This window comes from Schistocerca piceifrons, chromosome 5 (assembly GCF_021461385.2).
Source record: "Schistocerca piceifrons isolate TAMUIC-IGC-003096 chromosome 5, iqSchPice1.1, whole genome shotgun sequence".
NCBI classification, from domain to species: domain Eukaryota; kingdom Metazoa; phylum Arthropoda; class Insecta; order Orthoptera; family Acrididae; genus Schistocerca; species Schistocerca piceifrons.
Genome location: NC_060142.1, coordinates 312,268,953 through 312,296,417, shown reverse-complemented (window position 1 = coordinate 312,296,417; position 27,465 = coordinate 312,268,953). Strand labels below are relative to the sequence as shown.

General features: G+C 40.2%; 1 protein-coding gene across 1 annotated transcript in view; it reads right to left on the bottom strand.

The window, feature by feature from the left end:
• Positions 1-27,465, bottom strand: part of LOC124798447 (acetylcholine receptor subunit beta-like 1) — an 873,603-nt gene that overhangs the window by 343,092 nt on the left and 503,046 nt on the right. The window lies entirely within an intron of this gene.

Genomic DNA, 27,465 nt, shown 5'->3' with positions numbered 1-27,465 from the left:
TTTCTTCGATTTCCAGAAAAATATGCATTTGGGGACACCAGATATGCTGATGAAAAATGCTCAGTTTTCAGTTCTCTCGATCCCGTGAATTCTAGGTCGTTGGCCTGTTGTGAACTTTAGGGGCAGTTTTCTCAAAAACGTGGGGGTGTTGAGCCATAATATCTTTGAGTCTTTCGTTTTGGGTTGTTCACAAGCGACTTGCCAAATACGAACCGAATCGGTTTGCCCTGTCCGATGCCTTCTCCTTGTTCGAAACGAAGTGCTAAAGAAGGTAGCTCGCACACCCGTAACACGATTTCGGTGGTTGGGGAGGGGGGGGGGGGCGTTGACTTCTTGAGCGTCGTCGAGGAAGCAGAAACACATAGACCACTCTTGGTGACGCACATATACAACTAGTAGACCGCTCGAAGATTGATCACTGTTCTTGGGCCGTGTGGCCCCGTAAGTACCTGGAGCGTAAAGGGATACTCTCGCGTGCACGTGACGGGCGTTGTAAAGTAATGCGGCCATCCTGGTGCCCTCTGGCAGAATCGACGCCATTCGTGAATGCAGCTATAAGCACGATGTGATCAGGCTGTTTACATATGCTCAGTAGGCAACCTTGCAGATATGAATGCGCTACGGGAAGTCGCAGTGCCCGTTTGGATACAGCATTCTACCTCCCTTTTCTGTGGCTTGTACAAAAATGGTTCAAATGGCTCTGAGCACTATAGGACTTAACAGCAGTGGTCATCAGTCCCCTAGAACTTAGAACTACTTAAACCTAACTAACCTAAGGACATCACACACATCCATGCCCGAGGCAGGATTCGAACCTGCAACCTTAGCAGTCGCGCGGTTCCGGACTGCGCGCCTAGAACCGCGAGACCACCGCGGCCGGCTCTGTGGCTTGTACACTAGGACGACGAAGAGAAGTATTAACACCCAGTTAAGCGAAAACAAGAGGGACTGTCGCTTTAGACCAACTGATCAGTGGTTCGCAGCGGAACATGCTTCACTTTACGGAGACCATGAAATAAAACTTGAAGAGACTGACGTTGCCGGCCGCTGTGGCCGAGCGGTTTTAGGCGCGTCAGTCCGGAACCGCGCTGCTGCTACGGTCGCAGGTTCGAATCGTGCCTCGGGCATGGATGTGTGTGATGTCCTTAGGTTAGTTAGGTTTAAGTAGTTCTAAGTTCTAGGGAACTGATGACCTCAAATGGTAAGTTCCATAGTGCTCAGAGCCATTTGAACCATTTAAGACTGACGTCAGACTCAAGACAGCGCATTATCAAGCACGCTTGTGTAGAGTGATACTAGATGTTAATCTGAATAATAATAATTTAAGTAGAAAGGAAGAAGGAGTTACATAAAATAAAATATAGAAGCTGACTTTGCACAAACGAAGAAATTTTAACGATCGCCTACTTTATACAAGATTTGCATTGTGCTGCCACAATACTTAGGGTATACGCTAAAAAGTACCTCCGCTACTGTAACGAAACACTTTCACTTCAGCCACTGGTTTCACTAATTTAATGTCCTCTTATTACAGGTGCCTAGTACTCTGCACCTTATCTTGTTAGTACTCTACCATGAGGCTTGTCGTGCTTCTAAAACTATATTCATGTGTTCCAAAGCACATCACACCTGTCATCCGAAGATGTTCGATAATCGTAACCAGTTACGGAAATCAAAACGTTTTCTAAGAGCTGCTAAAGTGGTCTTTCGCATGTACCTTAAAAATCGGTTACTAACAGCTGCGATTTATTTCACCTGTCAGAGACAAATTTGCCCGTTCGGTACCAAGTGATGAATGTTGGTGCTCACTATACAGTCAAAGTGTCACTAGAAATTCCGCCATCTGGGGTTTTGTTGCAGTTGTCAGTGTTTCATCTCAGCTGATGACACTCGCAGGTCGGACCGAAAAGTCAGTGAACAGATCGGTGCATATACCATGGGCTCTCGACCAAGAACTTTTAACAGAAACAACTTTGTCGTAATTGGTTTGTGCCTACGTACAAACTTGCTCTTAAGCATGACATCATGATCGCGTTTGGCATTAAAATTCTTTATCTGATCAACCTATTGTTGCCGTTTCGACCATATGGCCATTTAGCACATGGAAAAATAAAAAAGTCATATGCTACAGTATATTATTTCCAGTTGATAATGGCTATACGTCCGAAATCGCAACAGTGGGTTGATCAAATAAAGAAATTACATGTTGTTTTCAAAAATTTTGCATGACTGTGAAATCAAGATACGAGGAACTTCCTGGCAGATTAAGACCGTATGCCGGACCGAGACTCGAACTCGGGGCCTATGCCTTTGGCGGGCAAGCGCTCTACCAAATGAGCTACCTAAGCACGATTGAAGACCCGTCCTCACAGCTCTACTTCTGTGAGTACCTCGTCTTCTCCCAAGTTCTCGATTCGGCACACAGTTTTAATCTGCCAGGAAGTTACATATTAGTAAACAGTACAGTGAAAATTTCATTCTGGGAAGACACGAGAAGTTAATTATTCGTATTTGGTTTATACGTCCTGTTTGGGGAAGGCAGTTACTGCTAGGTTACGATGGAAACCGCGTACAAAACCACAGTAAGGCCGGCCTTTCTATGACAACCACAGTCGTTAAGACACTAATGAACCGAAACATTGTGATCACTGAACACCGCGAGACTGAAGGTCACCTGGCGGATTTTCGGACACGTGTTGCGTTAAGGAAAGTATAAACTGTGTCATCGACCTGCACTGGTGGCTTCACACTGGTGGCTTCATCGCTTACCGCTTACATAGAAACGTAAATAATTCCGTTGTCGACAACTCGCTTTCACATACGACTAAGACCATTGCGAGTATTACCTAACTATAACTTACACTGACCAATGGCGAGTCATCTACGACCTTCACAGCACCAGTCACAATCGTTACTTGCTACTGACGTAGACGAAGGGGGTAACTTGAGATATTACTCGAATTAGACTCAACAAAAATAGACCGATAATGTTATATGAAATAATATGTTCTCTGCAAACACATGAGTTACTGACGTACATTCTTCTCTGTTACTTACAGTACCCATTCCTTTTGCTAGAGTTGAAACCTGTTTGACTCTGTGCAATCTATCCTTGGGATGTCCAGTATTTAGCTAACTTTTAAAACAATACTGTTACTGAATCGTACCTGTTAAGTAAATAATGCCACCTGTTAAATTTTTGATAGGTTAGGATTCATCTACAGAAAAGCAATTTTTAACCATTCACGTAGCGGTTAGATAAGAATGAGAAAACTATTCAATATTTACTGCAACCCTTTCTTCTTCTTCTTAAAATTTACGTAATTCTAAATTATCAGTATCAGTTCAGATGTGCCGCTTGTAACGGGACATACTACTCTAGCATTACTTTTCCTCAACAGTAGTTGTCGATACCAGTATTATTTTTCGAATTTTGGACAGGTCAATATTATCTCAGTTGCTTTTCAGAAAATTTACATATAATTTTATACACATTACGTTTTATGTCACGCTAAAATTTATGAAAATGAATTACTTTATAAAACGTTGATTAATCGGGTTTCTGCCGGTTATTCGCGACTTTCTTGCACGATATTTCAACTGCGTGACTCGCAGTCTTCTTCAGGTGCTGTTTGATAAGTACTGGTTCTGATTGTACAGTTAAAATTATTTTTTTGGCAAACATTTGAAATTACGAACTATTGCTAAACTTAAAATTTATATAATGAGTTACGCAATACCTTACTGCTTACTATGTTTCTTTCTGGATTAAAATTTATAAAATAATAATCGAAAGCAATAACGGAACAGAAACTAGTAGAAATTCATTTTTTAACAACAATTGTAAACCCTTTGGAATATGGTTATTTCCGCAGAGTGTGAGAGTCGTAGGCATGCCTCTGAAGTTATCGGACATATTTATGTATTTTGTGCGAACAATTTAATTTCGGCTTTTTTAATGTGAAAAATCAAAAAATTGTACGCTACATTAAATGTGAGAAAATATATTAACGTAAAAACAAAAATTCTGCAACAACAGTCTTCAAATTTATTTAGATCAATCCAACCGTGAGGACATAAAATTTACATTTTCAGCTTCAGGAATCAGACCCCTAGACAAGAAGAACTGGAGCCAACTCTACCTGAAAGATAAGTAAACCAGAAAGTTTACTGTAATCTTCGCTCCTCTCAAATCTTCATAAAGGCCTAATGTGCACAATAAATGGAATTAGGAAGGGGGCCTATTACACGCCGCAAAAGGCTGACTTAGAGTTCTGTCTTGTAACCAATTACACAGAATCAGCTCCTTGTGGTCAAGCTGTTTTTAGATTTCCTCAACGACTTCATACCATCGCATCTTTCCCTGTGGCAACCGTGATTCATTAATAGTTCCATCCAGGCTAGGAACAGCTTCCAGGAACGTATTCGGTTCCTTCGGTAACAGTCAACAGGGGCGGACTGCCGAATGCAGAGTCTTTTACATTACAAGCAGCGCCACCGGTCCAAAACAGATGCCGTGACAAGTTTACAGCTCCATGTTTGCATTGCTCTTTATTGAATGCAGTCCTACAACGGCTTATCATGCAGATTTGAAACACTTCTAGAGCATAGCGAAATACAGAAATTTTACATTTATGTTTGTGTGTAGTACTGTTTTGTTGTCAACATGAATAAAACATAAAAGTGTAGTAATTTGGTGGAATTTTATCGGGCAGGCGATTATTAGGGTGAATAGCCAGAAACTTAGACCACAAATATTCCGGGAATGAAAGTGCTATTCGTATGCTATTTTCACAAAATGGACTGGCAGTTAGGGGTTCTTATTATTAGCCAATCATCAGATTGTAATCAAAGTACGGAAAGGTATTTTTGTGCCAACATACACTTTTATAAATGGAACAATGCCTATTGAAATTACCAATCTTAAAGTATGGTAAATAAGAATGTCAGTGGTGTTTGTTACAGCATTATAGTGTTGGTCGTTTATGAGATATCGTATTGGGAAAAGTTTCCACACTGACACTTGTACAATGCCTGTGGTAGCACACACAAAGGTTCAAATATTTCTAAGCACTACGGGACTTAACATTTGAGGTCCCCTAGACACAGAACCGCTTAAACGTAACTAATATAAGGACATCACACACATCCATTTCCGAGGCAGGATTCGAACCTGCGACCTTAGCAGCAGCGCGGTTCCGGACTGAAGCTCCTAGAACATCTCGGCCACAGCGGCTGGCACACACAAAGGAACAACACAACTGCATACACTACTTATGTGTATTCTGACCAATAACGAGACAGTTGACAATTACAGGTTATATTCAACATGACCACCGGCAGCAACAATACACGCATCCAGTCTAGTATGGAACAACTGCTGCACACGTGCTAGCATTTCAATGGAGATGGCCAAGTAGGCTGCAGTAATACGTCATTGCATATCATCGGACGTAGTTGGTATGTGCCCGTAGACACGTCTTTCAGCATTCTCCCCAGAAAAAAGTCTGCAGGTGTCAAATTCAGGGAACAGGCCGACCCATGTACAGATCCTCTGCATATAGTCCAACGGTATGGGAACGATTCGTGAATAAATGCCGTAGTACTCCGTGCACTATGAGCACAGCCATCATTTTGGTACCACAGGTTCTTTCTAGTCTGTAGAGGAATGTCTTCTAGCATCCTTGGAAGATGGTTTGTTAGGAGGATACGATACTTGTGCGTGTTCAGTGTTTGGTCTATGAAAAACGCGCATGCGAGCCGATGGTTCACTATCCCACACCACTCGTTTACACTCCATGGACGTTGACATTCCATCCAACGAAATCAACGGGGATCATCAACAGACCAATAACGCATATTTCGGCGGTTTACTTAGCCATGATTGGTAAATGTGTCTTCATCACTAACATGATACCCCTGTCGTAGCCTGTCTTAATGCCCATGTACAGAAGTCAATACGATACTCATAATCGTTTCCATGCAGCTCTTGATGGAGAGAGCTGTGCTAGGGATGGTACTTACGTCGATGGAGAATGCGTAGGACTTTTGCCTGACGCAGGCCACTTCCTCGTGCGATTGTGCGGGAGCTAATGTGCGAATCGATTGCAATAGGAGCAAGAACATTAATTTCCCTCTGTTGTCACTTGTTAAGAGGTTGATAAATAGTTGCCGAGATGGCAGACGTCTATTGGGATATCTTGCTTCATACACAGCAGAAGAATGAACTGCGTTCTTCCTACATACACCATGAGCATGTCTTCTTTTTCTACATTGGTAAAGCTCATGGTCGACTCTAGCTGCTAGCAGGACGCAATGTACTCAAGGAACACACGAGCACACTGAAGGCGAACATAACAACATCGTACCTAGAAGCTCTGCCGATTGAATGGGGCATGCAAATGTCGGTGTGGAAATTTTCACAGCGAGATACCTAGTAAATGATTCGCACTAGAACCCTGAAACGACCACCACTGACATTCTAATTTTCCCCACGTTGTGGTTAATGTCAATAGGACTTATTTCATTCAGAAAGTGTAAGTTTGCACAAAAATAGGGTTTCTAAGTATTATTACGATCCGTTTATTGTCTAACAATGCGAGCCACTGTGAAAACCACATATCAATAGCACTTTCCATTTCCGCAGTTGTTGTGGTGTAAATTTTAGGTGATTCGCCATGTATCTCAAAACAACCATTGGTAATCTGAAGGATGACTTAATGAGAAAAATGTAGTATTGATGATGTTTGATACTTGACATATTCTTACACCAAGAGTTATACTAAATTATGCCTGATGTTTAGGTGATAAGATAACTATGTAAAGTTTGTATTCTACTGCATATGTTAACACAGCAGCAATATTATTATTATAGGGCATCGTTAATGCGTGTTCAATGGTATCACATATATGTTCCTAGATAGGGAAACAGTACACTGACTGTAAACTGATAAACTTGTTTTCTTGATATTGTCTGTGGTGGAAGTGGACATATTGAGTATTATACTACCAATATTTTAAGATGATTCGTTTTGCATTTAATAACATATACAATGGTTCTTGCATATTACTTAATATGGAGTAAACCCATGCATTAACACATATCAATTCATAGACAAAATGATCTCTTTCGCTGCGTCAAAGCATGCTTCACGACCTATGTGGAATGTGTTACTTAGTTTCAGGAACCTACTGAAAAAGGTAAACTGCCCACGGTGCTGAGAGGTATCTGTGTCATCCGCTGCCACATGCCATTGTGGACTGTGGTCTGGAGATGCATGTATTGAACACGTCGTACTCCAAGCCTTTGTTAGCTTTCACACACCCTGTGTCGCTAATTCCCATTCAAATAGCGCCTCAACAGAAATGTATATGGACGCAGTTTTAGTCCTCCCACCAAGGAAAAATCCCTGGCTCTACTAGGAATACTCAGCTACGGAACTACGGAGATGGACATGCGACAATTTAGGAGCTACGTTGTTGACTCTGAAATGTTGCAACTTTTTCTAGTTGTTAATAGTTTTTAAAGAACTGCAGTTTTGACCATAAGCTGTATAAATGATCTTTTCTTGTTTGCCTGGTTGTGTCGCAGACCAGAATCACAGGAGGCTCTCACTAATACAGCGAAAAATCCAGTGGGCACACTATATCCAACAAGTACACAGGTGAGATCGAGACCTTACACAATGTCCACAAGGATTGTAGATGCCGTATAACTTATCATCATTGGCTGAAAACTTAAATCTCAGGCAGCACGGCTACCCCGCGCGGTCTGGGCGGCTTGCCACGGTTCGTGCGGGTTCCCCCGTCGGAGCTTCGAGTCCTCCCTCGGACATGGGCGTGTGTGTTGGCCTTAGCTCAAGTCAGTTTAAGTTAGATTAAGTAGTGTGTAAGCCTAGGCACCGATGACCTCGGCAGTTTTCTCCCATAGGAACTTTGCTCAAATTTCAAGTTTCTTAAATCTCAGGAACTACCACGCTCAGAAAAGATTATGAAAGAGCTTGAACTATATAAGTAAGTAATATGCTACAGTAACAGCCCAGATCTCATATAAATAAGTACCATCACATTACGTTTCCTAAACTTAAACTACTGATCAGTAATCTTATACTTTCGACTCCGGGCATTAACCCCACAATACCAAATATCGTAATCCACTCATATACTTTACGTTTTAAAATATTGCGAAACTAATTATTGTTTTTTATGATTTCTCATATCAAATTCCATATTTTTTTAAGATTTTCAGTAAAACTTAAACAAAAAATTTAAGTTTCAATAGTGAGTGTAACTTTTCTCAAGAAATATTTTCAGGTTGAGGACCCTGTTTACATGTCTATATATCTTTAAAAAGTACATTATAAATAAAAGTCAGCGACAATTCACGAAATTAACGATTTTGAAAAATTTTTGTGGCGTTCATAAAGTGTTTGCCCTAAATATAAACGATATGGAAAATGCTATAAAATATATTCAGGTTCTGGACCCTACTTATACATCAGTCCATATTTAAAATGTATGTTGCTAATAAAGGTTAATAGTTGAAGAGATTTGTTTCTTTAATCTGTTGTTTGTGGTGGGCATAAAGTACCTGGTCCTTCCCACACCTTGGTAGTACAATTTATGGCAACTGCATTGGTATTGCTAGGGTTAACTATTAACGTTGCAAACTTGGACCAATACAGAGCCTCAGGCAATATATTATATAAGTAATATGCAAGAACCATTGTATATGTTATTAAATACAAAACGAATCATCTTAAAATATTGGTAGTATAATACTCAATATGTCCACTTCAACCACAGACAATATCAAGAATACAAGTTTGTTTACAGTCAGTGTACTGTTTCCCTATGTAGGAACATATATGTGATACCATTGAACATGCATTAACGATGCCCTATAATAATAATATTGCTGCTGTGTTAACATATGCAGTAGAATACATACATTACACAGTTATCTTATCACCTAAACATCAGGCATAATTTATTATAACTCTTGGTGTAAGAATACGTCAAGTATCAAACATCATCAATACTACATTTTTCTCATTAAGTCATCCTTCAGATATATCAGTCCAGTCTGTATGGAAGAATGTGAAGTGCACAAATAGGAAAACAATTCACCTCTGTTATAGTATAGAAGCAACTATCAAGATATGGATATACTTGTATGATACCTCAATCATCAAGGGCAAATGTCGTACTCTGCAGGTACCAGGAGGGCTGCAAAGCTAATTTGTTTAGTTGTAGTATCTCAAAGAAGCTTTCTAGAAAAAATTTGTTTTTTAAATGTTTTTCTTCATTTAAAAGTGTTGTCAGGGTGTTGCTTGAATTTACAGGAAGTCTCAATCTTTTATAGTAGAATCAAACCTAAACCTTCACTAATTTTGTGTATCAGTTTCATTTTGTTTTCTATAAGTAGTGATCAGAACGTTTCTGTCTGAGGGCGTTGCTGCAGCATATTTGTAACGTAACATGACTATAATGTGGGTGTATAGGCACTGACATGTAGGCAAGGGATTATTATGGCATTTGTGCCTTTCCGATATGCATGCAGCAAATGGGATAATGTGAACTATGACAATGTTGTTACCAAATGCGTCCAGAAAGGACCAAGGTGCTGTAATTCTTTTACTTGGTGCTAAGGCGTTGACACCAGTAGACAACCATTAGAGGGTGAAGAATGTGTCTGGGGAAAAATGTCTTTCGAAAAACACCATTGTGCAGTGGTGCGCCAAGTTCCATGCTGGGAGCTGCTGCTTCATGATACTTCGCAAATGTAATGCTGAATATGCGTCAAATGAAGCCAGTAATACTCAAGCGCCTGCCTATAGTCCAGATCTGCGCCATACGATTGTCATGCCTTTGGTCCATTAGGAAATGCCTTGAAGGGACGACGGTACCTGTCATACGAGGACATGCAGCAGGCAGCTTAGACGTCTTCACACAGTCTGCTTGCTCAATGTAGGACTCGACATAGGTCACAGCCTATTCTGTATACAAATTCCTAACCGTATGCTGACTTTTGTTCTAAGCTATTTTGGCATTTAGTCTTTATCTCATTCCCTGTCTGAAATGCTATTCTGACATTAATATGTATAATGACTTGATTAATCTTGTTAGAAACTTTACCTACATAAGGAAAATTTCCATACATCGTTCTCATGTTACTGTTATCTTCTGTAAGAATGTTTTCTTCATTTCTGTTTGCGTCCTTCTTTTTTACCTTTTTGTTGAATAAGCTATTAATTAGCTGCCAATTATAGCCATTACTTAAGGCTAGATAGCTGAGTATATCAAATTCTTTATTAAAACTTTCTGTAGACACTGGTCTTCTAAGTAATCTTTTTACCATTGCATGAAAGTATATACGTTTGTATCTAACTGAGCGCCATGATGAGTCGTGATTGATGAGATTAGTGGTGGTTGGTTTCTGAAGAACGTTGAAGACATTTTGATATCTACCTAAGAAATTTTTGGATCAAGGAATTGAAGTAAACCATATTTTTCATTTTCTATAGTAAATGTTGCACTTGCATTTCACAAGTGACATAATCATTTATGACACTTGAAAGATGTACATATCATGAGTGGCTGTTTATCTGTAATATTTGCCACTATGAGCGTCTTGGAATGCATGAACACATGAGTGATAAGTACTCTTCGGATACTAAAGGTTGTATTACTAGAATAAATTAAGAGAGTGATGAGCTGGATGCAGAAATAGAAATGAACATATGGCATTGTGGGCCGGGAGTCCCCCATATAGAGGGTGTCCCAGCTATATTGTCCACCCAAAATGTCTCTGGAACAATAACAGCTATTGGAAAACGACTTTCACCGGTATCAATGTAGGGCTCGGGCCCATGAATGTACATATTTTGAAACATTCTAAAACGAAAGCATATGTGTTTTTTAACACAAACTTATGATTTTTAAATTGGGCGTCCTATATTTTTTTTTGGCAATCCATAGCATAACAAAGCACATACACAAAGGCGTTGATTACATCGCAATATTCCCATTACATCCCGAGATATTGAGACGCGAAGTTGACGCTTGAAACACCCGACATGCGCTGCTAGCACACGTCCTGAGGCTCAGGCGTGAACCCCATACTGCCCGTAATCACGATGTGATTGACATGTGTAATCACACCTCCATACCTATCAAGAGGTCCGAAACGAATAATACGGTCTGCTGCCATCAACTCTCATAAGCACATAATGGTTTCCCTCTGGCACGTTTTACGTATCTACGTACACAATATGAATCATTACCGATCGGTGTACACTCGTCAGGTTGTCTTATTTATCCTGCACACACAAAATACGGTTTATCTAATGCGTTATATGACCCACTGTGCCTGTCGCGCAGGGTCTGGCTCTACATAGTCAAGTGTCCAACGTAGTTACCACTACTGCCACAGTTACCACTTCGCCTTGTTTATGATTTGCGACCCATGCAAACTCCTGAACTCCACCACCCTCCGAGCATCCCATTTGTTGTTGCTTTGGCGTGCAGTACACCGCTTGCCAGTGTAGTATTGCATCAGAGTAATCTAGTGACGGCACGGAGGTAGTACACATTGTGAATAAACGTGGAGTTGTAGAGCTTATACTGTACCGTATAATGTACACACATGAAGATATGGTAGAAATGCTGCTGATCTATGGAGGATGTACGTTGACGGGAAATACGTTATGAGATTGCTTGTTTGTTGATAGTGCTGTTATCGAACATTATGATTATTAAGTTAGTATGTCTGTTTTCTACCCTACTCTACATACCTGTACTGTACCCTGTTGTAGGTGGACGAAATGCTGTTCAGGCAGAACGACTGTACAGAAGACGATTCCCTGACAAGCCATCGCCTTCGCGCCGGATGGTTTGGTCGTCTCACATCTCGTCTACGTGAAACGGGAAGCTTAAATCCAAAACCTTGACATCGTCCTAGAACACGCACAGATGAACGTGCTGAAGTTGCTGTGCTCGCTACCATAGCTGTGAATCCTCAAATCAGCACACGTCAAATTGAACGTGAAGTTGGTGTGTCGAAATCAAGTGCACAGCGTATTCTTAAACGTCATAAATTTCATCCTTACCATGTTCATTTACACCAGGATCTTCATGCAAATGACTTCCGCAATAGGGTAACATTTTGTCGGTGGGCTCAGCAAAAACTTCTAATCCAAATTTTTTTGCAGATGTTCTCTTTACCGACGAGGCATCATTCTCCAACAAAGGAATTGTCAATATGAGGAATATGCATTATTGGTCAGCAGACAATCCAAAATGACTCCGTCAGTAGAGCATCAACGTCCGTGGAAAGTTAATGTTCGATGTGGGATTATTGGAGATACCATTATCGGACCTTTCTTTATAAATGGCATCCAAAATGGCAGACAATACTCCAGATTTATACGACACAATCTTCCTGTTCTCTTGGACACCGTACCTCTGAACCGGAGAATGGTCGTGTGGTATCAGCATGACGTATGCCCTGCACATAACGCCTTATGAGCACGACGACTTCTGAACTGTAAGTTCCCTGGTAGGTGGATTGGACGAGGTGGCCCAGTTAGGTGGCCTGCCCGATCTCCGGACCTTACACCGCTGGATTATTTTCTTTGGGGAGCAGTGAAGGATGCTGTTTACCAACATGAACCAACACCAGAGGACATGAAGCAACGCATTATTGATGCTTGTACAGCCATCAAAGAGGAAACAGTAGCACGACGTAGGGCATCCTTGATCCACAGAGTGACCCTATGTATGCAAGCCAATGGGCATCACTTTGAGCATGAGATGTGAACGCTATGTTTAGTATGTAGTGCTGGTATCACAGTGGAAGTTTCTACAAAGGGCCATTTTACCCAGTGATGTTAAGAAACATTTGTTTGCAACAATTTGTCATTTAACGCATTAGATAAACATAACATTGATAATTATGTGATAATAAAATTAATTGGTTAAATATGTTTACATTCATCTTCTCTGTCCTACCTGAACATCCCAAATCAAAAAAATTTTTTACCTAAACAACGGTAAAACTTTTAGTCCACTTGCTCGTTTCACTAAAACCATCAACATGAATTTTACTATTACGAGTGAATGATTAACTGTCAGTTGCACTAGATCTACAGTAAAGTAAAGTTTTAACGTTAAACGGCATTACCTTTTTAGTAACTGATTAACGATAAGCGAAGTTAACTTTGTGACTAACGTTGCGGTACACAGATATGTTACAGAACCGCATCACCCCTAACCCATGGGACAAATACCTGTTGGAATGCACGACGTTAATGCAGGATGGCAGCAGACCGTATTATTCGTTTCGGACCTCTTGATAAGTACGGAAGTGTAATTACGCATGTCAATCACATCGCGATTACGGGCAGCTTGGGGTTCACGCCTGAGCCTCTGGACGTGCGCTAGCAGCGCATGTCGGGTGTTTCAAGCGTTAACTTCGCGTCTCAATATCTCGGGATGTAACGGGAACATTGCGATGCAATCAACGCCATTGTGTATGTGCTTTGTCATGCTATGGATTGCCGAAGAAAAAATATAGCACGTCCATTTAAAAAACATAAGTCTGTGTTAAAAAACACATATGCTTTCGTTTTAGAATGTTTCCAAATATGTACATTCATGGGCCCCAGCCCTACATTGATACGGGTGAAAGTCGTTTTCCAATAGCTGTTATTGTTCCAGAGATATTTTGGGTGGACAAGATAGCAGGGACACCCTGTATATATAGGGGACTATATATATATATGCCTCTCTCTCTCCGAACTTCCCTGAATGGGGACTCCCAGCCCACAATGCCATATGTTCATTTCTATTTCTGCATCCAGCTCATCACTCGCTTATTTTATACTATTAATACAACCTCCAGTATCCATAGAGTACTTTATATATATACACTCCTGGAAATGGAAAAAAGAACACATTGACACCGGTGTGTCAGACCCACCATACTTGCTCCGGACACTGCGAGAGGGCTGTACAAGCAATGATCACACGCACGGCACAGCGAACACACCAGGAACCGCGGTGTTGGCCGTCGAATGGCGCTAGCTGCGCAGCATTTGTGCACCGCCGCCGTCAGTGTCAGCCAGTTTGCCGTGGCACACGGAGCTCCATCGCAGTCTTTAACACTGGTAGCATGCCGCGACAGCGTGGACGTGAACCGTATGTGCAGTTGACGGACTTTGAGCGAGGGCGTATAGTGGGCATGCAGGAGGCCGGGTGGACGTACCGCCGAATTGCTCAACACGTGGGGCGTGAGGTCTCCACAGTACATCGATGTTGTCGCCAGTGGTCGGCGGAAGGTGCACGTGCCCGTCGACCTGGGACCGGACCGCAGCGACGCACGGATGCACGCCAAGACCGTAGGATCCTACGCAGTGCCGTAGGGGACCGCACCGCCACTTCCCAGCAAATTAGGGACACTGTTGCTCCTGGGGTATCGGCGAGGATCATTCGCAACCGTCTCCATGAAGCTGGGCTACGGTCCCGCACACCGTTAGGCCGTCTTCCGCTCACGCCCCAACATCGTGCAGCCCGACTCCAGTGGTGTCGCGACAGGCGTGAATGGAGGGACGAATGGAGACGTGTCGTCTTCAGCGATGAGAGTCGCTTCTGCCTTGGTGCCAATGATGGTCGTATGCGTGTTTGGCGCCGTGCAGGTGAGCGCCACAATCAGGACTGCATACGACAGAGGCACACAGGGCCAACACCCGGCATCATGGTGTGGGGAGCGATCTCCTACACTGGCCGTACACCACTGGTGATCGTCGAGGGGACACTGAATAGTGCACGGTACATCCAAACCGTCATCGAACCCATCGTTCTACCATTCCTAGACCGGCAAGGGAACTTGCTGTTCCAACAGGACAATGCACGTCCGCATGTATCCCGTGCCACCCAACGTGCTCCAGAAGGTGTAAGACAACTACCCTGGCCAGCAAGATCTCCGGATCTGTCCCCCATTGAGCATGTTTGGGACTGGATGAAGCGTCGTCTCACGCGGTCTGCACGTCCAGCACGAACGCTGGTCCAACTGAAGCGCCAGGTGGAAATGGCATGGCAAGCCGTTCCACAGGACTACATCCAGCATCTCCTACGATGGTCTCCATGGGAGAATAGCAGCCTGCATTGCTGCGAAAGGTGGATATACACTGTACTAGTGCCGACATTGTGCATGCTCTGTTGCCTGTGTCTATGTGCCTGTGGTTCTGTCAGTGTGATCATGTGATGTATCTGACCCCAGGAATGTGTCAATAAAGTTTCCCCTTCCTGGGACAATGAATTCACGGTGTTCTTATTTCAATTTCCAGGAGTGTATATATATATATATATATATATATATATATATATATATATATATATATATATATAGATATAGATATTAGAGAGAGAGAGAGAGAGAGAGAGAGAGTGTGACGGGGAGAAAGAGGGGGGGAGGGGAGTGTTGAGTTGTTGCTGAATGAGGAGCTTTGCTGGTGGATGTGCCGAACAGAGGAGGAATTCTGAGATGCTCCATGGTATAATTAGGGTACATGATGATTCTGAAATGATTTCACAGAAATATGAGACATTTGGAAAAAGGTAAAATGAAGCCAGTTTTTCATTGCTGCAAGTACTAGCTGAGTAATTGTTGTAGTTTTCAATATTATATTACGTTTAACAATATCTACATTTTGGTATCCGGGTGAAGGCGAATTATCTGCCATATGTTCAGAATTCTAATTATTGTTTGTCACCCTCCACTTTCAGTTAAACGTGTTTCATTTGAAAAATAAAGAGTAAATTATACCTACCTTAAATATTGTTTGTTAGAACTAGTTTTTATGATGTCGAATAGTGATGAGACAGAATCATAGCTTCAAGTTAATCTGATTTAATTCTGTGTCATTAAACAGACTGGAATATCATTTTCAATCTCAAAATAATCTTTTATTCGTTTACAAATATACCACCAAATAATACTAACATATTCTCAACCAAAATCCTAAAATTACCACACTGTCACATCTTGCACTACTCCTTGGACAGCGAGATATCGATGTTCTGATTTGGCAAAGCAGCCTCAAGTAAAAAATCGAGGCAATTAACTCTGCAATGATTTATTTTAGGTTCATGGAGTTCAACATTTCACTTTATATCATTAGGCAGACAGAGCAGAACTGAGTTTTCTGTTGAACAGATAAGAATCAATCGAAGGGGCTAAACGAACGTTTTAGGATAAACTAGGAACAGCATTCTCTTACAAAATTTTCATACAATAAAGTAGATGCATTTTGTAACAGGACACAGTTTCAGTACGCAATAGTTACACAGTGTGTTGTGATTATTTGATAGGAAAGCCATTCTATACATTCTTGAAATCCATTGTTTGTATTCAGTTTTATTGACAAATAGATTCAGTTTATGTTAACTGGCATGACACACATCGAAAGCAATTTTCACAATCAATAATCATACTCAAAAGCAGAGTAGCTAAGGCACTCCTGGATCAGAACCCATTCACGCCACTTTTTTTAGAGCTGTGACTTTTGCATTACCTATAATGCATTGAGACACTTTACTGTTGTAGAAGCATTAAATTAAAAGATTATACTACTGCTAAAGTGCACAAGCTGTACAGTAACAGTAATAAGTAACATTTTTGAAGCAAGGGGTTTTGTCACGTAAAGTTACCTTTTTCAGCTGATAAGCTTCACATTAGTCACCTTATCAAGGGTATCATAATTGATCAATTCAAATAACTTGTATGTTCTAAATATACTTGCCTATTGACACCTTTTTTTTTTGGTCATCAGTCCACTGACTAGTCTGATGCGGCCCGCCACGAATTCCTTTCCTGTGTTAACCTCTTCATCTCAGAGTAGCACTTGCAACCTACGTCCTCAATTATTTGCTTGACGTATTCCAATTTCTGTCTTCCTCTACAGATTTTGCCCTCTACAGCTCCCTCTAGTACCATGGAAGTCATTCCCTCATGTCTTAGCAGATGTCCTATCATCCTGTCCCTTCTCCTTATCAGTGTTTTCCACATATTCCTTTCCTCTCCGATTCTGCGTAGAACCTCCTCATTTCTTACCTTATCAGTCCACCTAATTTTCAACATTCGTCTATAGCACCACATCTCAAATGCTTCGATTCTCTTCTGTTCCAGTTTTCCCACAGTCCATGTTTCACTACCATACAGTGCTGTACTCCAGACGTACATCCTCAGAAATTTCTTCCTCAAATTAAGGCCGGTATTTGATATTAGTAGACTTCTCTTGGCCAGAAATGCCTTTTTTGCCATAGCGAGTCTGCTTTTGATGTCCTCCTTGCTCCGTCCGTCATTGGTTATTTTACTGCCTAGGTAGCAGAATTCCTTAACTTCATTGACTTCGTGACCATCAATCCTGATGCTAAGTTTCTCGCTGTTCTCATTTCTACTACTTCTCATTACCTTCGTCTTTCTCCGATTTACTCTCAAGCCGTACTGTGTACTCATTAGACTGTTCATTCCGTTCAGCAGATCATTTAATTCTTCTTCACTTTCACTCAGGATAGCAATGTCATTAGCGAATCGTATCATTGATATTCTTTCACCTTGTATTTTAATCCCACTCCTGAACCTTTCTTTTATTTCCATCATTGCTTCCTCGATGTACAGATTGAAGAGTAGGGGCGAAAGGTTACAGCCTTGTCTTACACCCTTCTTAATACGAGCACTTAGTTCTTGATCGTCCACTCTTATTGCCTCTAGGTTGTTGTACATATTGTATATGACCCGTCTCTCCCTATAGCTTACCCCTACTTTTTTCAGAATCTCGAACAGCTCGCACCATTTTATATTGTCGAACGTTTTTTCCAGGTCAACAAATCCTATGAAAGTGTCTTGATTTTTCTTTAGCCTTACTTCCATTATTAGCCGTAACGTCAGAATTGCCTCTCTCGTCCCTTTACTTTTCCTAAAGCCAAACTGATCGTCACCTAGCGCATTCTCAGTTTTCTTTTCCTTTCATCTGTATATTATTCTTGTAAGCAGCTTCGATGCATGAGCTGTTAAGCTGATTGTGCGATAATTCTCGCACTTGTCAGCTCTTGCCGTCTTCGGAATTGTGTGGATGATGCTTTTCCGAAAGTCAGTCGGTATATCGCCAGACTCATATATTCTACACACCAACGTGAATAGTCGTTTTGTTGCCACTTCCCCCAACGATTTTAGAAATTCTGATGGAATGTTATCTATCCCTTCTGCCTTATTTGACTGTAAGTCCTCCAAAGCTCTTTTAAATTCCGATTCAAATACTGGATCCCCTATCTCTTCTAAATCGACTCCTGTTTCTTCTTCTATCACATCAGACAAATCTTCACCCTCATAGAGGCTTTCAATGTATTCTTTCCACCTGTCTGCTCTCTCCTCTGCATTTAACAGTGGAATTCCCGTTGCACTCTTAATGTTACCACCGTTGTTTTTAATGTCACCAAGGGTTGGTTTGACTTTCCTGTATGCCGAGTCTGTTCTTCCGACAATGATATCTTTTTCGATGTCTTCGCATTTTTCTTGCAGCCATTTCGTCTTAGCTTCCCTGCACTTCCTATTTATTTCATTCCTCAGTTACTTGTATTTCTGCATTCCTGATTTTCCCGGAACATGTTTGTACTTCCTCCTTTCATCAATCAACTGAAGTATTTCTTCTGTTACCCATGGTTTCTTCGCAGCTACCTTCTTTGTACCTATGTTTTCCTTCCCAACTTCTGTGATGGCCCTTTTTAGAGATGTCCATTCCTCTTCAACTGTACTGCCTACTGCCCTATTCCTTATTGTTGTATCTATAGCGTTAGAGAACTTCAAACGTATCTCGTCATTCCTCAGTACTTCCGTATCCCACTTCTTTGCGTATTGATTCTTCCTGACTAATGTCTTGAACTTCAGCCTACTCTTCATCACTACTATATTGTGATCTGAGTCTATATCTGCTCCTGGGTACGTCTTACGATCCAGTATCTGATTTCGGAATCTCTGTCTGACCATGATGTAATGTAATTGAAATCTTCCCGTATCTCCCGGCCTTTTCCAAGTATACCTCCTCCTCTTGTGATTCTTGAACAGGGTATTCGCTATTACTAGCTGAAACTTGTTAGAGAACTCAATTAGTCTTTCTCCTCTTTCAATCCTTGTCCCAAGCCCATATTCTCCTGTAACCTTTTCTTCTACTCCTTCCCCTACAACTGCATTCCAGTCGCCCATGACTATTAGATTTTCGTCCCCTTTACATACTGCATTAGCCTTTCAATATCCTCATACACTTTTTCTATCTGTTCATCTTCAGCTTGCGACATCGGCATGTATACCTGAACTATCGTTGTCGGAGTTGGTCTGGTGTCGATTCTGATAAGAACAACCCGGTCACTGAACTATTCACAGTAACACACCCTCTGCCCTACCTTCCTGTTCATAACGAATCCTACACCTGTTATACCATTTTCTGCTGCTGTTGATATTACCCGATACTCATCTGAGCAGAAATCCTTGTCTTCCTTCAACTTCACTTCACTGACCCCTACTATATCTAGATTGAGCCTTTGCATTTCCCTTTTCAGATATTCTAGTTTCCCTACCACGTTCAAGCTTCTGACATTCCATGCCTCGACTCGTAGAACGTTATCCTTTCGTTGATTATTCAATCTTTTTCTCATGGTCACCTCCCCCTTGGCAGTCCCCTCCCGGAGATCCGAAAGAGGGACTATTCCGGAATCTTTTGCCAATGTTGAGATCATCATGACACTTCTTCAATTACAGGCCACATGTCCTGTGGATACACGTTACGTGTCTTTAATGCTGTGGTTTCCATTGCCTTCTGCATCCTCATGTCGTTGATCATTGCTGATTCTTTCGCCTTTAGGGGCAATTTCCCACCCCTAGGACAAGAGAGTGCCCTGAACCTCTATCCGCTCCTCCGCCCTCTTTGACAAGGCCGTTGGCAGAATGAGGCTGACTCCTTATGCCGGAAGTCTTCGGCTGCCAATGCTGATTATTTATCAAAATTTAGGCAGTGGCGGGGATCGAACACGGGACCGAAGACATTTTGATTATGAATCAAAGACGCTACCCGAAGACCACGGGTATACCTGTGATATCATAATAACTCATTTTCAGCTATTTCCTTTCACCATCTTCCTTCATGTTTCTGGACGCAACACTACTCACTTTAACTGTCAATTTCGCCAGTGTTGGAATGATGTTTCTTGAAATGACTTTCGTGATAAAGAATATTGCTTGTGTACCTTTTATACTCATGTTGTATGTCACATGATAAAACATTTTCAATGGCATTGTTGTTTGTCAACACTATAATTTCTCCAGTGATACCATATGCAGCTTTAACATGTTTTTGATAAGCAGCTATGTTCCTGGATTCTGTATCATACATACAGTTACTACATTGTACCATATGCTTAGTCATCTGTGTACTGAGGTTTTGATTAAATATTATTTGTGTTCTGGGGTTAGTGCCCTAGATCCATTTTTACATGAGCACTGACGAACATATGATGTTTAAGGTTTGTAAAAATACAGTTTGTGGCTGTTGTGTGATGGCTACATTAATAGCGTAACGTATTTTTCATGTTGTTGATTTGTGCAATACATAATGTGTTTAATTACGTCACCTGTATATCGAAGTCTAAATTATGTTAATATTTCTAATCTAATGGGCTAGTGCTTGAGGTTATTGTTTGAAAATTACTCTACAGATTTTGAGTTGTAATATGGCCACTTGCAGTTGTTGCAAGAGGTTTATATTTCTATCTCAACAATATTTCGTACTGTTGATGTTATATGGTGTCATTGTGTTTATCATCCACATACAGAATCATCAGTTACTGAAGTTGAAGGTTTTACTATGGTGCCCTGGAGCAGGTATATAAGAGATTATGTTCTTGCATTTGTAATATCTATAACGGATGCTGTACATAACTTTTCTTACAATTTAGAGTACCTGAGATGTAAGTCATGCAGTGACTATGGCCTTGGTTAACAGACAAGCATGGTTCAAAATGGTTGCTGATAAAGGTCTATAGCATTCAGTTATTAACTAGTGCTTGTGATATGGGTCGTTTAACAAAAATTTTGTTAATACCCCTATGCTGGCTGTCAATAGCGTGGTTCCCTCAGGATCAACTGATATATATTTATTTGTTTTCATACATGACAGCACACACAATGTAAGATTAAATATTCTTGCATTTAACAAATGGTTTGAGCCTCCTTACTATATTTTCGACACATTATAGTTATAACTTTTGTAACAATGTACTTTTGCAATGTGTTTGTTAGTTACCAAGAATTTTTTGACGTTTTAAGACTTACACATCATTTGGTTTCTTTTTTCATATTCCTGTTCTTGTATTCATCACTCCCTGAGTGACAATTTCAGCTTGTTTTCATGAATATCATAGGTCTTCTGCATGATTGAGAAAATAGTCACAATGTACTACTATATTCTTTCTGAGTCCACACACTGTATTTCCTTTTGTGGAACCTGTATCGCATATGATAGGATACATTTTGCATTGTATTCTTTGCAGTTCTTACTGAGATCATTCTTCGTAACAGTTCCTTCATATTTAGCCCAAATATATTGTAAGATCTGTTTAAGACTCAAGTGTATGACAGAGGGCATGTATAGTTTTTGTAACATTATGGACTATCAAACCATCTGATGCAGGAACAAATCTGCTTTTCCATTCGATGTTTTGCTTTTGAAAGCACTTTTATATTTCTTCTTTACCTTTTGCATTGACTTTATTTGCTGGATATAAAATGTACATTGCATTTTTTCCTTTTTTGTTGTTAGTCTCCCAGTGATACTGGTCAGTGAGACCAATATTGGTAGAGAAGAAAGGTTTATTTGTACAGCTGGTGGCTGCTCTTGGCTGAAGGTGCATTGAAAACGATGAAAATATGAAATTTTTCTTCTACTGGTGATTACAGTTACTTGAAGTATGCTTTGTGCATGTATGAAAGTATTTTCAACAAAAAATATATTGTAAGGTCCGAAATATTATTTTAAATGTCAGCTTGCAGAGTGACACATGACCATTTGTTTTATTCTGTTACTCATAACCCTAGGCGCCTCGTTTTCTGTTGATTTGACCTTTCAACCACTGGCAACACCACTGTTTCCTATAACATAACATAACATAACATAACACATGTGTTTTCTGTTTCTGAGTAAATAAATGCTAAGAATTGATGCACAAACTTGTGAAGAAAAGCTGTGGTGTATGTGTAAGAACGAAAATAGTGTATACAATGAAAAAAAATCTTAGGTTTGTGTATTACATGCATACTATCAGGACTGGGTTAGCAGCAGGGTAAACTTTATGTACCATTATCAACTTACCAAGCTCTTCTAAAAATTTAAAAAATATAATCCTTTGCAACATGCTGTTTACAAAGCAGTGGTAGAGGAATCCATGACAAATGCAGTGAAGCAAGCTGTGAATTTCAACAATGAGTGCATAGGAGCAATGCATTTTTGACTATCATAATGTATCTTTTGTCTGAAACCATTTATTGCAGAACAACGAAATTCTAAGTCAATTGTCTTAGTATACGGTCATAAAGTGACATTTTTTAGCTTTATAGCTATATTGTTAGTGAACCTATGATGTTTTTCATTTTAAGAATTTGCCATAAAAGCGAGTCATTATGAAAAAAGTTTTCAGAATTACGATTTTAATACATTAGTCTTAAAAAATAACAGAGTACTCTCAAATAGTGTAAATGAATGTGAAAAAAATTCAGTGTTCTACTGTTGATACTTCCTGTGGTAAAGATAATTGAAAACCCTCAGATGGTGAAGTACGTTTTTTTCCTCTTAATTATATTACAGATGAAGAGAGTCACCTCTCTAAGACACGAAATAATACTATGTCTAACCCAGCACATATGGTGATCCTTCAATATCATCACTGCCAGCTGATATTAATGATTTGTGCACATTAATCATTCCAATTTTTGAAAAAGTGAGTAATGTGGTATAGAAAAAGCGAAGGAATATAGTGAAAGGAAATGGCTGAAAAAAGAAGAATAATTGAAGTACAAGTGCCATGAAACTTTGAATAAGAAACTATATTTTTAGCACACATTCAGTTGTATGAGTTGGTTAATTATGACCCTCTTAATGAGGTGAATAATGTCATAAAGGACTACCTCAGTTGTGAAATGCAAGTAATGGTAGACTGAGAAAATAAGAAAGTTGAGAGATTAGGAAAGAGACAATAACCTCTACAAGTTGGTGTCACAGTTTATAACATTCAGTTCTATGGTAAGGCAATAAATCTCACTGACATTGTATTTTCACCAGAAGAAATAGAGCTATTACAAAAGGGGTGAAAAGTAATTCTGAGTTGTGAATTAGTTGCAAAATGTTGAAGCAACTCATAACTCATACAAAAAGATCCTATTGATCACTAGCAGGATTGAAAGCCCACAAGAATAAATTAGTAAGCATTTTTCATGAATACGCACAAAGTCAATAGAAAAGAAGAAAAACTCTGCTATAAATTAACTGGTACAAATAAAATCTGTTAAACAGAATTTTGTTGATAATGAGGGAATACTGCTCAAAGGAAATATAGGAAATTGCATTGTGAAAATGTCTATTTAGGATTACATCGACAAAACTATGGGATTATTTATGGCCGACAAAATCGATGAATAGATAAAGACCTCACCCCAAAATTAAAGACTTAGTGAAAGAACTGGTGAAAAAATCGAATTTCTTGTTTACATATGAGAGAGACAGTATTATGTTGTCATGAACCCTTATGCACTAAACGTAGACCCCCAAACAAAAATTTACAAAGATAATTGTTAAGCACGCTGATAGCATGGGTTACCTTCTAAGCCATAATCTAAAACAAATTATAGCCCAAAAATATGTTTTCTCTCATAAATAAATGTTAAAAAATATATATGAATTGCTAGGCTCCATTAAGAGACACATTCCTGATGGCACTTGGCTTATTTCATTAAATGTTACTCAACATTTTACAAATGTCATTGTGACTGAAACCATTGATTTGGTCAGAAAGAATTTAATTTTAGTTAAAAGCCTTCCTGTACCAGAAAATGTTGAGCTCATTGCTGTATTGAATATTATAATTGCACATAATTACTTCACTTCTAATAAATTGATAGATGTGTGGCTGTGCTTTACAATGGGAGCTAAAGAAGGGCCTCTGCATACCATCGTTTCTTAGGATGTCATACATCAAGCGGTAAAACACAACCACTTTGTCAGTAAATTCGTTACTCCTAGAAAAGAAATCCACCATAAATAAAACCTATCGAAAGAAGCAAGGTAATTTCGTTGTTTTAAATACAGAAAGCAAAATCAATAAATCCTATGTCCTAGCCAAGTAAATACTGACAGAATTAAGAGCTCTTAATTCTGTACATGACGTAAACTTCTGAAAAATACTTCTGTCACTGAGATAGAAATCTATTGTTTCTTTTGTGTACCACATTATGATACTCGTGTCATTAATGTAAACACACGTATTGCTACGTTGAGCAGACTTCTAATACTTTCAATTAGATATATTTTTTTCTGTGATCCGATTTTGCTGAAATGAAGCGTACATTTTACCTCAAGCAATATCCGCATTACCTGTAAAAAAACCCACGAAAATTGGTCTAGCAGTTTTGGAAATTAGTTTGCTCAAACAGACAAACATACAGTCATAAGAACTTTACATAAAATTTGAAATTATGATATCTTTTTCCCCGTTATCCGTTTCTGATGAAATAAAGGCTGTATGTAGCCTCAAGTTACGCTCAAATTACCTGTGAAAACCCTATGAAAAATCACTTAGCGGCTTTGGAAATCAGCGGGTCCAAACACACAGAAATGACGGTTTTACATAATATTTTAAATTACTATGTCTCCTTTTCATGCTCCGATTTGATGAAATACAGTCTTATGTTGCCTGATGCTAGGCTCAGGTTACATGCGAAAACACCATGAAAACTCGTCTAGTGGTATCGGAAATCAGTGTGTTCAATTAAACAGACGCAACGGTTTTACAGTTTGCAAAGATTAGCCATGGGGCGTTGCTTAGCTGGTGTCTTGGCTATAATTTTTATGGATTATGTGCGGAATGAAGTATTGAACAGTGAGTCATAATTACTAAGGAAGGTGGTATATTATAAAAGGTATGTTGATGATACTATAATTTTGGCAAACCGTGATGGTGATGATCAAGAATTATACATCTTTTTTAATGGTGAGCTCTCCAACTCAAAATTCACTATAGAAAATGAAATATATGGCATGATTCACTTCTTTGTTCTGTTAATTTCAGAAGCAGATAGTAACCCACTGGCTTGCTGGGCCTGTCGTAGCTTCGTCAACGCCCTGCTGGCCATCATATTTCAGGGTTCCTGTTGGATCCTGAAAGTTACCGTAGCGGTCTCGGGGCATACATAGACAACACAGTACGTCGCCCCTACATGCAATCCCTCACTTCATACCATTGCACGTCTCCCACAACATGGACAAGGAGTTGGGGTTGTGGAAGACAAAAAAATGGAGAAACATACGGTCAAAAGTTTAAACCATCAGTTGTAGCTCACATTATTACCCCACAGGATTATTTCATACTGATTACCTTCCAGCATTCAGTATTCATTTATTATTTATTCGTTTCCGTGTTCGCTAATTTCTGGACGAGTGAATGAGCTTTATTATCGATGTAGAGCTGAAACACAACAGTGGATGATCGACTCCTGTGATTAAGCGAGCCACTCTGAAATATACGTTCACACACTTGCCGTCAGTTGGTTCCGTAGTAACTCATTTATCTCAATTGGAGATAACGTTTTCCAAGCAACAGACAGCATTGTAGATGGATGTGTCTCATTTGGGATAAACTGTTATTGGCATAGTTAGTAGCACAGCACTTCAACGAGTTTCCATAGAAGCCACGAGAGGAGCAGGCAAATAGACGGCCAACTTCACTATTTCCGAGATGTACGTTCCGAGGAATCAAGTATTTTCTCTTTGAGAAAGTCACTTATTTCACTGGTTTTCTTCATTTGCGGCGAATATCTTTGCTAGAATAATTCCCCACTCGTCTCTGCTCCACTTTCATTGCTGCGTCCCGTGCCACCTATGCTGCGGCAGGGCATTCACACTCGTCGTGAGCTACGGCCATAATATTTTGTTATCACCTGTTTATGTGCAGAATGTGTAGACAGGGGTATAAGTGCAGATACGAGGGTTGTCCAGAAAGTAATTTCCGATAAGTCGCGAAATGGAAACCACAGTGAAAACCAGAAACGGTTTATTTGCAACAGTTAGTTACACCTTCCACCTACTTCTCTACATAGTCGCCGCTCCAACTTCGAGGTTTGTCGTAGTGTTGTATCAACTTTCCAATATCCTCGTCATAGAAAGCAGCCGCCTGTGCTTTCGGCCAGTTATCTGCACTGGTCTGCAGCTAGTTGTCTGTGGAAAAATTTTCTCTTCATAGCCAACGGTTCTTATAAGCAGAGATGAGACTCATGGAGAGCCAATTACGAACTGTATTGTGGGTGATCAAACATTTCTCATCGGAAACGCTGCAGGAGCGTCTTTATTGCCCCTGCAGTGTGTGGCCGAGAATTTGCACGAAGAAGGAACTGCTCGACAGTTGTGTTATGTGGGCTGCATGACACAGGCGAAATCTCTAACCAGGTCCTCATACTTGGCGGGAGACGCTATTCCCTACGCATCTTTACGTGCTCACTGTTGACTCAAAACTGGAAAGAGCGATACAACACGATTGACGGGAATACTAGAGACACTGACCAAGACATCTGTGCAGAGCTTTACCGGATTTTCCCAGTGGTTTCCATTTCACAACCGATCGGAACTTACTTTCTGGACAACCCTCGTATTTTTGTTGGTGACTGAGAACAGTGTAATGAACTTCATTAGCGGACTAATAATTATAGCTGTATAGCTGTAGTATGTTTTTAGGTTGGTCAGTACCTCCAAGAGCAGGCATTAATGCTTATCTTCCTCTGGGCTACAGGTCCGGTATTGAAGTGTAGCTGCGTGGACGCAAGATGTATAGCCTATATTGACAGGCGTAGTCCACTTAATGGTGCAATTAAGACCCTGCAGAAAAGACCATGTAGTAAATTAAGAGACTTGTTTGCGGGAAGACTGTTAGACGCAGAGGGGAAAAAACCACTAACACTGTGAAGTGGGTACATATTAATTTGCCAGTGATCACAACACCTGTATTTATGCCCTCAATACCCTGTATACGTATACGTATATATATTTATTGTCACCTATACGTCACGAGAAGCGGTAGAGAATATTATTTGTCGTCAGTGAAGCTGTAACAACAGAATGGGTCGGTCACGAGAGTTCAGCGCTTTCGAATGTGGAC